At 40.4% G+C, this 12,723-nt stretch overlaps 2 long non-coding RNA genes across 2 annotated transcripts; both read left to right on the plus strand.

Annotated features, from left to right (window-relative positions):
* Positions 1-381: 381 nt before the first annotated feature.
* LOC146558556 (uncharacterized) lies at positions 382-2,769 on the plus strand. Its single transcript, XR_014888542.1, has 4 exons — positions 382-473; positions 615-644; positions 967-1,011; positions 2,724-2,769. It is a non-coding gene; the product is annotated as an uncharacterized LOC146558556 (long non-coding RNA).
* Positions 2,770-3,078: 309 nt separating this feature from the next.
* Positions 3,079-11,350, plus strand: LOC146558557 (uncharacterized). The gene is made up of 3 exons (XR_014888543.1): positions 3,079-3,210; positions 10,782-10,856; positions 11,214-11,350. It is a non-coding gene; the product is annotated as an uncharacterized LOC146558557 (long non-coding RNA).
* Positions 11,351-12,723: the final 1,373 nt, after the last annotated feature.

Here is a 12,723-nt window from a genome sequence, read left to right on the forward strand (position 1 = left end):
GTTGTTTCTTTCCCCCCCCCCCCCCCCCCTTTTTTTGAAATATAACCGACGTCTGAGGCGCAATTTCCGAATGGCCGATATACAGACGGGAAGACACAAGCGGATAATGTTCGCGTTAATTAAGTGGTCGGAAGATGGAAAGTTCTCAATTCTGCCAACTGAACACATTCGGGATTTTGATGAGGAGGAATACTTAGACAGTTTGGAGGAAAAGGAAGTTTATTTGGTGGAGTGGAAAAGAAACTTGAACCTCTACAGCGTGTCATTAATCAGTTGAGAGAAGAGAACTCGAATCTAAAAAGAGAGAACGATAGGCTGAAAAATGAAATACTTGAAAGTACTGTACTATTGCATGTTTTATGTGTGTGTTTACACCTGTCATATACAATAACTATCAAAACCTATTCACATTTAATTTCACTTTCACAGAAATCCCACCTCTCCTTCAGGCTACAGAGCATTTACTTACCAAGGTTAGAAACAAAGCACAGTTATCCTTCATTAATAATCACTAATTACAATGTTCTACATTTCCTTGCCTTTTTAATCATTTTAAGGCCTTTTGGAGTTTTTTTGGGTTGTTTAGCAGTAATGTTTGTGCCTATTTATTTCAGCCCATGAAAATGAATGCAGATCTTCCTGATGTAAGTAAAATCAAATTAATTTTTTTGTCATTTTCATTAATTTTGTTGCTTTGTTGTTTTTGTGCAGTTTGCAATCATATAAACCTAACAAGCATCAGTCAGCAGTGTGCCTAACCTAACCAGATTCTTGCTTTATTCACATAATATGTAGTTATATGTACTTGTACATTGTACCTAGGGTTGGGTTGCGGCCACTTGGCACCGCCCCATTGTTGTGACAGCCCTGATTGTACTTGTACACTGCATCGGAACAGGGAACAGTCTGCCACATTAATGTATTTTTAAATGACTTGTTTCTAATACATCAATTTTTCTCTTACAGATGTCAAAGTCTCAACCTGATGCTGCCCTCCCTCATCCTCCTAAAGTAAGTATTAGTTGTTGTGGTTTTTTACGCAGTGTCTGTGTCACGTGATATTATGTCACATGCTAAGCATAACTATTGAAATAAAAACTGTTTTATAACAGATTTTCCCAAAAACTAGCTATGTTTGTTGTCATTCAGACCAGTACTACTGGTTAGACATTGCTTAATAAGGATTGTGTTTTTCAGCACGATATCTTATTTTTCACAGGAAAAAGGGGAAAAATTTGTAGATGGAAAAATCTCCAAATGTTCTTTGTGCATTTTGTTTTCTATTTGTTAGAATATTTACTTTTTATTCAAGTTTTCTAAGGTATCTAATATTTTCATTCCTAATATCCATGATCTAAATATTTTAAGAAATAGTCGTTTGTTTGTCAATTGAAAGTGTGTAGATCTCGCATTATTTTGGTGTTATTTTATGATTATACACTTAAAGGTATTAAATGGTCTTAAAATGACAATGACATTACTTGACGCAATTGTTTATGGGGCAATATACCGACCAACAAAAAGTTGTTATCGTAACAGGCCTAAAAAACATGACTTTATGATTGATAAATACAAAAAATAAATACATTTCATTTCTCTGACATTCATCTGATATTCAGTTACAATTCACACCACAGCTACCTGCACATGCAAAGTACTATACTGTAAATTATTTTGCACAAATACCTGTACTATTACTAACACATTTACTATATTACTTTTAGCCTGTGGATTTAAATGCAGATGTCCCTAATGTAAGTTGTTATATCATGTTATTTTTATTGTTATTTATTTTATTTTACATTCAAATATCTCAAACTTCTTAGTTAAATAAGCTTGATTGCTAGTAGATAAAGAATAGGTCACCTGTAGTTCACCTAGTTGTGGGGCGATCGTGACTCAAGAGTTGGCAGTTCGTCTTGTAATCGTAAGGTTGCCGGTTTGAGCCCCGGCTCTGACAGTCTCGGTTGTTGTGTCCTTGTGCAAGACACTTCACCCGTTGCCTACTGGTGATGGTCAGAGGGGCCGGTGGTGCCAGTATCCGGCAGCCTCGCCTCTGTCAGTGCGCCCCAGGGCAGCTGTGGCTACAATGTAGCTGCCATCACCAGTGTGTGAATGGGTTGATGACTGAATGTGTAAAGCGCTTTGGGGTCCTTAGGGACTAGTAAAGCGCTGTACAAATACAGGCCATTTACCATATAATTGATATTCACAATTAATTTCTCATCTCTGATTTAATGCCTTTGTTTGTTTGCCTTTTTTTGACCATAACAAGATATTTTTGCAGGATATATATGGTGAATTTATATGCATAGATACAGTCGTAGTGCTTGACACATGCACAGAGCAGTAGATGGACTAGGAGGGAAATAATTACAATCATGATGTTGATTGCTGATGTCAGTATATATATATTTAGAGGAATGTTTTGTTTTTCACCCAAAATGAACTATATTGCTTCAGAAGAGATTTTTTTACCCCACTGGATTCTTATATATTGTTGTGTTTTTTGCTTGCTTGTTTGTTGTTTTTTTCTCCAGAACATATATGCTGTACCTATTTACTTGAATTGTATAGATATATTTACGTCATCAAAATATGTCACATGACTTACAAGGTTTAGATTGTTGTGCAACATTGTCACATTCTGATATTTATTCAGTGGTTTTATGGCAGTCAATGCTATGTGTATTTTTTTTATCTTTAAATATTCTCCTTTATAGGTGCCTAACTCTTCATGCAAAGCTTCTACGTCTGGTGATGCTAAAGTAAGTAATTTTGCTACTGCTTTGTGCCACCGAGAAATGTCAGTCTTTCTTTTTAAAGAGTAAAGACTCAATCATCTAAGTTATTCTGAGTTCTTCCTTCTTTCATTTAGTTTACCAGTAATACTCTGTCTGTAACAACATTGTTAACTTCGTATGTATGTGTTTATTTATTTAAAGGGTTCCAGTGATGCCGAATATGTAAGTAATTTTGCTGAGAATTTAGGTAGGTGCATACTCAAATGTGTTTTTTAAAAACAATTTATATTGAAACACTCTTTTTATGTGATTGCAACCACAGGTGGAGATAGCACATGCTACAGGGTAAAAATTCTGAAACATCAGTGGGCTACTGCTCTTCAGGCCCAAACACCCACTTCAATGGTGCGTGTTCTTCTGATGGCCATCTTCCCACTGGAGGTTTTGATCCAAAGCAATTTAAAAGGTAAACAGCTTTGAAACTTAGTTCCAATGGTTAGCTAATAGTATTTTAAAAAGCCTACTTCTCTGTCACCAGTTTCTTTACCAAAAAGCATAATATTGTAGTTCAAATGTTTAGATGAACAAAGATCAGATTTTTGGAAATTTAACTAGTCAGACTGATAGGTTTGTAGCTTGTACCTATCCGCTGGAACGTTGAAGACAATATAATAACACTGCAAAGCAAGACACAAGCAGGCTGGTTTACTCATGCATGAGGGAAATCTGGCTGGGGCCAAGTGTCGTCCCACCACCTAGCCTCCGTCAGACTCTCAGCCAGGCTCCCCATAGCACTCCTTTTATTGTGGTTACATGAATATGCATAGGGTCATTAACATATAACATCTTACATAGGTATACATGTGAACAAAGAATACTGTGTGTGTGTGTGTGTGTGTGTGTGTGTGTGTGTGTGTGTGTGTGTGTGTGTGTGTGTGTGTGTGAGTTCAAGGTGTGACCCTGTGAAGACTCTGGTGCTAGCTGGTGCCAGGCGTCTAGCAGATCTATCTGAACAAAGGGCTCTTATACTTAAACAGATATACGTGTGTTTGCTATACCATATATCAGCAAGAGAAGATACGACCTCTCCTAGGAGGTGTGTGATCTATGCCAGAACACTCTGTAGAGGGAGTGAACGCCCTCCCCCTTCATGCTACACAGAGCTGTTACAGACCTCCTAGGATGAGACATTCTTTCAATCTACAAATGATTATACACTTCTAAGCATATATGGTTAAATATTTCTAAGCATAAATGACAATCAACAATACAAATCTAACATTTCCCCCTTTTTTGACCTTTATGCTTGAAAAGTTCCCAGTCATAGAATACCTCATGTCTGACAGTTTCAATGCAAACATTTTTATACTCAGCATATGTCAAATCACCCCAAATTACTGAAAAAATACACAGTTTAACAAATGCATCAGCAGTTATCCCATTCATTGATCTCATCTCATGGCAAACTGCACCCTACAAGCAAACAAAGAAATTGTTAATTTAATAGTAAGAATAAAAAAAGTAACGTTTTCAAAAACATCTCAGCTTGGTGATGCTTCCTCCGGGCGTGCAAATCATATGTCTCTCTGCAGAATGGTTTAAGCTCTGCAGGGCGTCATGAATGTCTCTTCCAGTTGTTTCCATCATTGTCCATAGGACCAGAGTCCAAATGTATGTGGGATAGACATTTAAACATACCAGTTTGTTTTGTTGTTTGTCAACATGGGTCTCAGCTATTTCCAATGTTGCAGACCTCTCAGCACTCCAGTTTTATGGCCTCTTACCAGGCCCCATCACCTGACTTCAGACCTTCGTCTTGTGAGGGGGATATTTATGACTCCTTAATTGTCCACGCTCTGCAGAAAAACCTCTCTGTGGAAAGGGTGCTGGGTTCCGTCATCTTACTGCTGTTATGATCCCAGCAGTCTTCAATGTGCCATCGTATGCACAGTATAGTGGCACAGCATTAGGTGATGTTCATAGGAAACTACTGTCATCACCTCCATAGCTGCTGGTTCCTGTGCTTTTCACAGAATCATGATGTCATCCTTAGACTCCCTCTGCGCTGTCGATGGAGCTTGGCACGCTCCCCTCATCCTTCATGTGCCCGTCTGTTGTCCACAATCTCCTCTGTTGGCCTCTGGAAACCCCCTTGGCACAGCTCTCATTCCAACGCAGTTTCATGGTCCTTGCTGTGGCTCCAAAGTCTGATCTCATGATGGGCCCCAACCAGCTCGACCTTTGACCTCAACCACTGCCTGGTCCTGTCAGCTATGCGCTTCTCACTGGGCCTCTGAAGATTTCTCAGCAGATTACTGCTGCACCTGTATTTCCTTGCTAGGAAGACAAACTATTTGGAGAGCATGTCAACAATCATCAAACCACATTCTTTAGTTCAGTGAACTTCACTTATAGGCCCTCAAGCCTCATCTGAACATGGGTGCACCACTTGCATAGGTTTAATACTTGTAAATAAATGGTTAATCACACAAATCACTGCAACAATAATAGAAAACATTGTTTTATGTTAATTCCTGGACCCCTCCTCTTGACTCATGGGTCAACTCATCAAACCTGGATCCCTGTCTTAAAGAAAAAGATTAGCTAGATCCTATCCCAGGCAACATCAGGGCATCGCCTCCCCTGGAGCAGCACCACCCTGGACCTATAATCCTGCAATAAAAATGTTAGCGTGTTTTGCATATTAAGTTTGCTTAACACCTGGCTCTCCCAGGAGCCTGCATACACACCATCATGGCCTGGAAAGCAAAATCTGGAAGTGAAATCAAACTTCATACCTGTAAACAAGTATATCATAAGAGTAACAAACATTCAGCATCAGCAAGAGAAGTGTCATGTGCAGGTTTTCTCAAATCAGTAAACTACAATTATTACCATAATTTGCCTCAAACATGGATCATCCCATGTACTCAGTTAACATTAATGTAATCAGTGACTTCTCTTAAGCAAAGTCACTCAACTCATCAATCACTATGAGCTCAATAGCCCATCTTCAACTATACCATAAACACTGCATCTCTTATTTGTTTGTCTCATGTCACTTGTCCGCTTCTGCCAAATCCTCTACATCTAGTCATAGAAAAACAAACATTAGCAATACATATTGACTGTGGTCAAATGCAGGTCGACAGGTTCCAGAGGTGCCATAAAAAAAAAAAAAAAAAGACCATAAAATCAACCATCCACTGCTGTGGAAAAATGTTATTCATATCATCAAAGTAACCGTCACATTTTCCCAAAAACACAGTGTAACAGCATCACCACTCATAACCTGTAAACATAGTTTTCCTCACACATAAACCCAGAAATCCTGTAGTAGAAAAACATTAACTAATCCTCTTATAAATCACATGATCAATCACATGATCAATCACATGATTAATCATCTGCCGTAAAAAGAAATGTAAATGTTAGCGCTGCGCAGGTGTATACACTGTATCACCGTTACCTCTGTAAGCAACACAAGGTAGGGAATAGCACCCTTGGTAAATGCACAGACACAGAAAGTGGCACTTAACAGATTATCGTCATGCAACCTCAGATGTTGCTGTCATCTTTCTGCTCCTGTAAAAGGAAACACATAAATTCATCCACCCTTTTGTCCTGTCTAGGTGGAGATTAACTTTGAGTCGTGGTCAAGTCTTGTCAGCTTTTACCAGTCAGTCAGTCAGTTTGTTTTTATTTCCATTCATTCATGCATTCATTCATTCTTTCTTTGCTGATAGTGGAACCTATCGTCGCATTTAGTTTCCACTCTCAGCAAAATGACGTCATCTCAAAAAGAAAAAGAAGAACTTTAGTTTGGATTACATCGCTGCTGAATCCTTTTTTTTTTTTAGGCTGGGACACTCATTTAATATTGTCCCAAATAAGTGGCTTTCTCCAGAGCCCATTTTAATGTGGAGAAAATTCACTTGTAACGGCTTTCTCGACAGGTCGTATAGCACTTTTAATTTCTGACGTGCAGATCCGCTTAAAGAAAAGAAATAGACAAACAAAATCAGTGTCTGTTCAAAAGATAAAAACAAAAAAATAACAAAGATTATCAAACCAAACTCTCAGTGCACTGTGAAAGTATCAAAATAAGAAGGCCTTGTTAAGTCATGACACAAACTCCTCATCAACTTCACAACAGGAGAAGAATCATCAGCTAGATTCACTCCAAACCAACCATCAGCTGCACAACACACAACATAAGCCTAATATGTCTTATTAGCTATGAGTTTAATCACCAGGTCTGTGCTCTTCACTCATTTAGGCCACACACCCATTTTATTCAGTTTTCCTTTTCCCTTCATCATAAAACATGTGACATGCTGTCATGCACTTCACAAAAGAAGTTTGTTCTGACGTATTCAGAGTTGTGTATCTAAATACAGGATTCACTCGCACATCAAAGCAGGAAACTCAGTGTTTTAGAGCCTCTACTCAACACACAACAAACTCCAACACATCTCATTCACTCGTGCTAGAATTCAGTCACCTTTCATTAATCTAAGAACGATCAACTAATTTGAATCAGCTATTAACCCACTAGGATGACAGGACAACAGAAATGCATGTTCAAAATGTTATCACTAAAAGAGAATTTCCCTCATACAGTAAATTTAGTAGTAAACTTGTGCTGCATCAATCAAGCAGGAAGCTTCTCCCAATTTACTATATTAACAACTAAATTTATTATCTGATCACTGGTTGGTCAAACCAGAATCTTTTTTCCCACAAAGGTTTAAATTGTTGTCCTGCAACCTAGAGAGTCAATTTTTTGCATTGAATAAATTCAGTATTTGATAACAAGTGTCTGCTAAATTGACACTATTTTAACACTGATGAAAGATAACAAGCTAATTTTCATTGCATGTGTGTTTCTGTTATTAGGCAGGTTTAATGCATGTCTGTGGAGCTGCATCTCCAGCAGAGCATGTTCTCTGCCTTTCCTACACATTTCTCTGCTATTTGATCATTTCTTAACTACTGTGCTATGAGTCCACTGGTTTTTGCATCACACGAGGTGACTTGGACAAGATGATAAACAGACTCACACGCTTAAGATGTTGTCTAATCTTCATAAGCTCTCTTGTGTTTGGAATTGTTAGTAGGGTTAATGCATGTTGTGCTTGTGTGTGTGATTTTGTATATGTTTCTATTTTTGCAGTGTTTCAGACCCCTTCACAATTTTCCAACTTAAGCAGTCAGTTTTCTTTTCCCCAGGTTTGCTAACCCAAATTTTGATTTCCCACGTTAAATAATTCCTATGTGTTCTCACCTAGTCTTCTCACTCTGTTGTCCTCTCACTCTGTTGTCCTCTCCCACTTCAACAGTCCAACAGCCGGCAGTTCTCCTTCAGCTTTGTCCTGTGTCCCACTGTCTCTTCTTGCCATTTTACTCCACAGGTGGCAAATGTCAAACTCCAACTGTTCAGTTCTCCTCAAACGTTTTCTTCACATGCACAGTGAAGTTTCAGCTTGTTGTAGACACAGTGCCATTCATCCGATCAGTCAGGATGATGGGTTTGCTCTTCTCTGATGCTGTTTGTCCACATTGCTGCTGCTTTGCTGGGACTCTTTGCTCAGGACTTGCTGCTGTCTCTTTATCTGCCATTTTATTGCTCTTTGGAGCTGCATTCTTCAGGGAGGAGTGAGCACTTGCTTGTGAGGTTGAGAGACACATACACATTGCGCTGTAAATAAGTCAGCCAGAAACTTGGCCTGCATGTTTCCAATGATGTTAAACTATAACTTTCTTCCGACTGCTACATGTGGAAAATTGATTCAGGTCTGCTTTTCACCTGAAAGTGACTAACTAAGACATTTCATTATTATCATCGCTGCTTAATCAACACACATCTCTCTCTCTCTGTGTTTTTGTAAACAGTCTTTTCTTAAAAGCAGAAAATAAGATTGTAGTTGTTCTTGGTTGATCAACACAAAACCTTTTTCCTATTATTATTTTTCATCTACAATATAAATTCTTTCTCTTTTTCACTCTCTTTTGTTTGTATTTTTTTTTTTTTTTTTGTAAAATAGCCGGCGACCTGCAGAATCACCTGCTCTCCACAATCAGAGGCAATTACTTTTACACAGCGCACAAAAAACTGGGATGTCAGACACATTCACACTCACTTTGTCAGCTGCATAAATAAATCATATGGCTGGAGATATGTGCCATGGTGATCCATAGGCATGATCACCAGTTTATTTAACTATTTTTCAACCCAACAAAACAAATAAACAAAAACATAATGCTGATGTTATGAACACTCTACACACAAGTCAAGATGCAGGAAAACTGCTCCCGGAAACGCCCTGTTTCCCTCTCTTTGAGCAGTCCTCAGACAGCTGATAATGTGTAGCTTGCTCATCAGCTCAGAAAAAAAAACCGCAACGCAACATCACACAGTAGTTGCATGCTCTGCCCACAGCGGCAAAGTCTTACACTTTCATATTCAATACAGCTTCTCCATCATGTACTTTTAGATGTTTCATACAGGGTTCAGCATATTAGTTGTTTTCACAGGTGTGCTCTTCAAGGCTGGTGTGTTTTCTGAAAACTTCCCTCTCATCTTTATTTAAATACTTTGTGCTGCCAGGAGCAAAGTCCAGCACAAACGTCTGTCTCCCTCCGACTCACTCTTGGTTGCTTAGAAACCCATGATAACAACAACAGTCGGTGTCACAGACCACGTGTTCTGCTCCGCACACATTCACACAACAATAACAACAACAACGACAACAACACAAAATAGGCCTATCGTCCAGCACAGTCTGGACCCCGCGGAACTTCTCAACGTCTCACAAAGTGGCGGAGAACTCACCTCTCGCTGCACAAAGTAGCAAGGAACCTCTCAACGCCCCCCAAAGTGGCGGAGAAATCACCTCTCGCTGCACAAAGTAGCAAGGAACCTCTCAACGCCCCCCAAAGTGGCGGAGAACTCACCTCTCGCTGCACAAAGTAGCGAGGAACCTGTCAACGCCCCCCAAAGTGGCGGAGAACTCACCTCTCGCTGCACAAAGTAGCGAGGAACCTCTCAACGCCCCCCAAAGTGGCGGAGAACTCACCTCTCGCTGCACAAAGTAGCGAGGAACCTCTCAACGCCCCCCAAAGTGGCGGAGACTGCACAACCACACGGTTATAGAGTCGGCCTCTTTAAACTTACTTGGCGTTGCTTAGCGTGTAATATCACCCTCGAATCCCGCCGATCGCCATTCATCGAGGAGAAAGGACAGACAGCGAATCCACAGGAACTTCCTGGCTGACGTCAGTCTTTCAGCGTGTCCCTCCTCCCCTCGGTGAATGCGATTCCAGGGATCCGGCTCTCGAAGGACCAATTAATGATAGGTTTGTAGCTTGTACCTATCCGCTGGAACGTTGAAGACAATATAATAACACTGCAAAGCAAGACACAAGCAGGCTGGTTTACTCATGCATGAGGGAAATCTGGCTGGGGCCAAGTGTCGTCCCACCACCTAGCCTCCGTCAGACTCTCAGCCAGGCTCCCCATAGCACTCCTTTTATTGTGGTTACATGAATATGCATAGGGTCATTAACATATAACATCTTACATAGGTATACATGTGAACAAAGAATACTGTGTGTGTGTGTGTGTGTGTGTGTGTGTGTGTGTGTGTGTGTGTGTGTGTGTGTGTGTGAGTTCAAGGTGTGACCCTGTGAAGACTCTGGTGCTAGCTGGTGCCAGGCGTCTAGCAGATCTATCTGAACAAAGGGCTCTTATACTTAAACAGATATACGTGTGTTTGCTATACCATATATCAGCAAGAGAAGATACGACCTCTCCTAGGAGGTGTGTGATCTATGCCAGAACACTCTGTAGAGGGAGTGAACGCCCTCCCCCTTCATGCTACACAGAGCTGTTACAGACCTCCTAGGATGAGACATTCTTTCAATCTACAAATGATTATACACTTCTAAGCATATATGGTTAAATATTTCTAAGCATAAATGACAATCAACAATACAAATCTAACACAGACACTCAAATGTTAATGCTTTTTATAGGAGGACACAGCAAAACAGACATAGGCGCAGAGCGAAGAACTGCCCTTGATAAAGAAACCATGACAGCCATATATAGTAAGTGAAGACTGTGTATCTAAAATTGTATACTGCACAAGTAACTCACTTTGCAACAATAAAAATTGCACAGATAGGTGATGATGCATTGAAGTGGTTGGACTCAGACAAAGAAGGTCAACAGATTGAATGCTGGAGAGTAAGGATAGATGACCAAAAGGGGTGTTAGTATTATTGTAATGTGAACTGGATAGACTTTCCATCGAGGGGAAAAAAAAAGGTAAAATTATGTGTAAAATATATCTGTATCTCTATAAACGGGAATATCTATTTGCTAAATGAAGCTAGCTAATTTAAATCATGTTTTTATTTTAACTCTGATAAAAGTACTAGAACTGTGACTTTTGTTTGTTACAGTGGCGGTAAGGAAGAGGTTCCCCAATGTATCCAGAGGGGCTTTGGGGATTGCAGTCAATTCAAAGCTGGGGGAACTCAGACTGTTGGAGAAGAAAAAAAAAGTTACATTTTAATTATGTTTTATGTTCATACACACCCACATATATATATATCTATATCTATGTATAAGTGTGTGTGTATTCCTCTGCTTGTTATTGATCAGTAAACATCTTTGAGTGATCACATCTTTATTGTGTTAGTAGCAGTCCACATCAAATTCACAAATTCACAGTATCGTTACTTATAAGTGTTTGTTGCAGTTGCATTATGTATAGCAAAATGTATATATGTGTGTGTGTGTGTGTGTGTGTGTGTGTGTGTGTGTGTGTATGTATGTATGTATGTATGTATGTATGTATGTATGTATGTATGTATGTATGTATATATATATATATATATATATATATGTATATATACTGGTGGTGGTGGTCAGAGGGCCCGGTGGCGCCAGTGTCCGGCAGCCTCGCCTCTGTCAGTGCGCCCCAGGGTGGCTGTGGCTACAATGTAGCTTGCCATCACCAGTGTGTGAATGGGTGGATGACTGGATGTGTAAAGCGCTTTGGGGTCCTTAGGGACTAGTAAAGCGCTATATAAATACAGGCCATTTACCATTTACCATATATATATGCCGGCTCGGACGTCGCCCAGATCAACAAGGTCCGCGTCAGGTTTTGAGGAACCAGGGCACCCTGACGAAAAGTGGGCTACTGGAACAAGAAGGCATCGGTGGGCAAGAGACGAAAACAGGGCGTTGTTGGAATGCTACTACACAAGTAACCCCGGCAGAAGGGGCTACATGAATAGGATGAGGGACCTATGGATTCTTCGATACCCAACATCCACAATGACGGTGAAACAACTAGTAGCTCAGTGTTCCAACATTCAAAAGAAGGAACTGCTCTCACAGCTAGAGATTGACGAGGTACAACACAAATGCTACGGCAAGGAGGAGTCAGGACGCCAGGTCAGGGGGGAGATATCATCACCCCCACCCGAGATTGGGTACATAGCCCCAAGTGCGATAGGAGAAGGATCATTGAGTGCGAGAGGAACTGACCTGAAAAATAGGATCATGGCCAAGCTTGAAACCTGGATCCCCCATAGCCGGTTACCAAGATTACGTGAAGTACCCTCAGAACGTCTGCTAGATGATGTTAATGCAGCACTACGGACAATACCTACAACCACGATTACCGACACTAACAAGCTGATCTACAATACGGCAGCAGTGATCAGTGAGATGCTTGGCTACAAGTTGAACAGCCACAAGGGGCAGTACCCTCCGTGGAGAAGTAGGCTAGAGGGCAAGATCAAAGTAGCACGGAGGGAGGTTAGCCAACTAACGGAGTTGCAGAAAGGTGCGACAAAGAAGGTGCGTAAGAAATACAGCAAGCTGTCCATACCTGAGGCCTTGGAAACTGCCAAGCAAAGACTCACAGCCTTGAGGGCAGACCACAGCGACCTCCCTGAA

The sequence above is a fragment of the Mchenga conophoros genome, linkage group LG15 (assembly GCF_057382185.1).
Source record: "Mchenga conophoros isolate Kocher_MC1m ecotype Shallow Benthic linkage group LG15, M_conophoros_male_GT1.1, whole genome shotgun sequence".
Lineage (NCBI taxonomy): Eukaryota > Metazoa > Chordata > Actinopteri > Cichliformes > Cichlidae > Mchenga > Mchenga conophoros.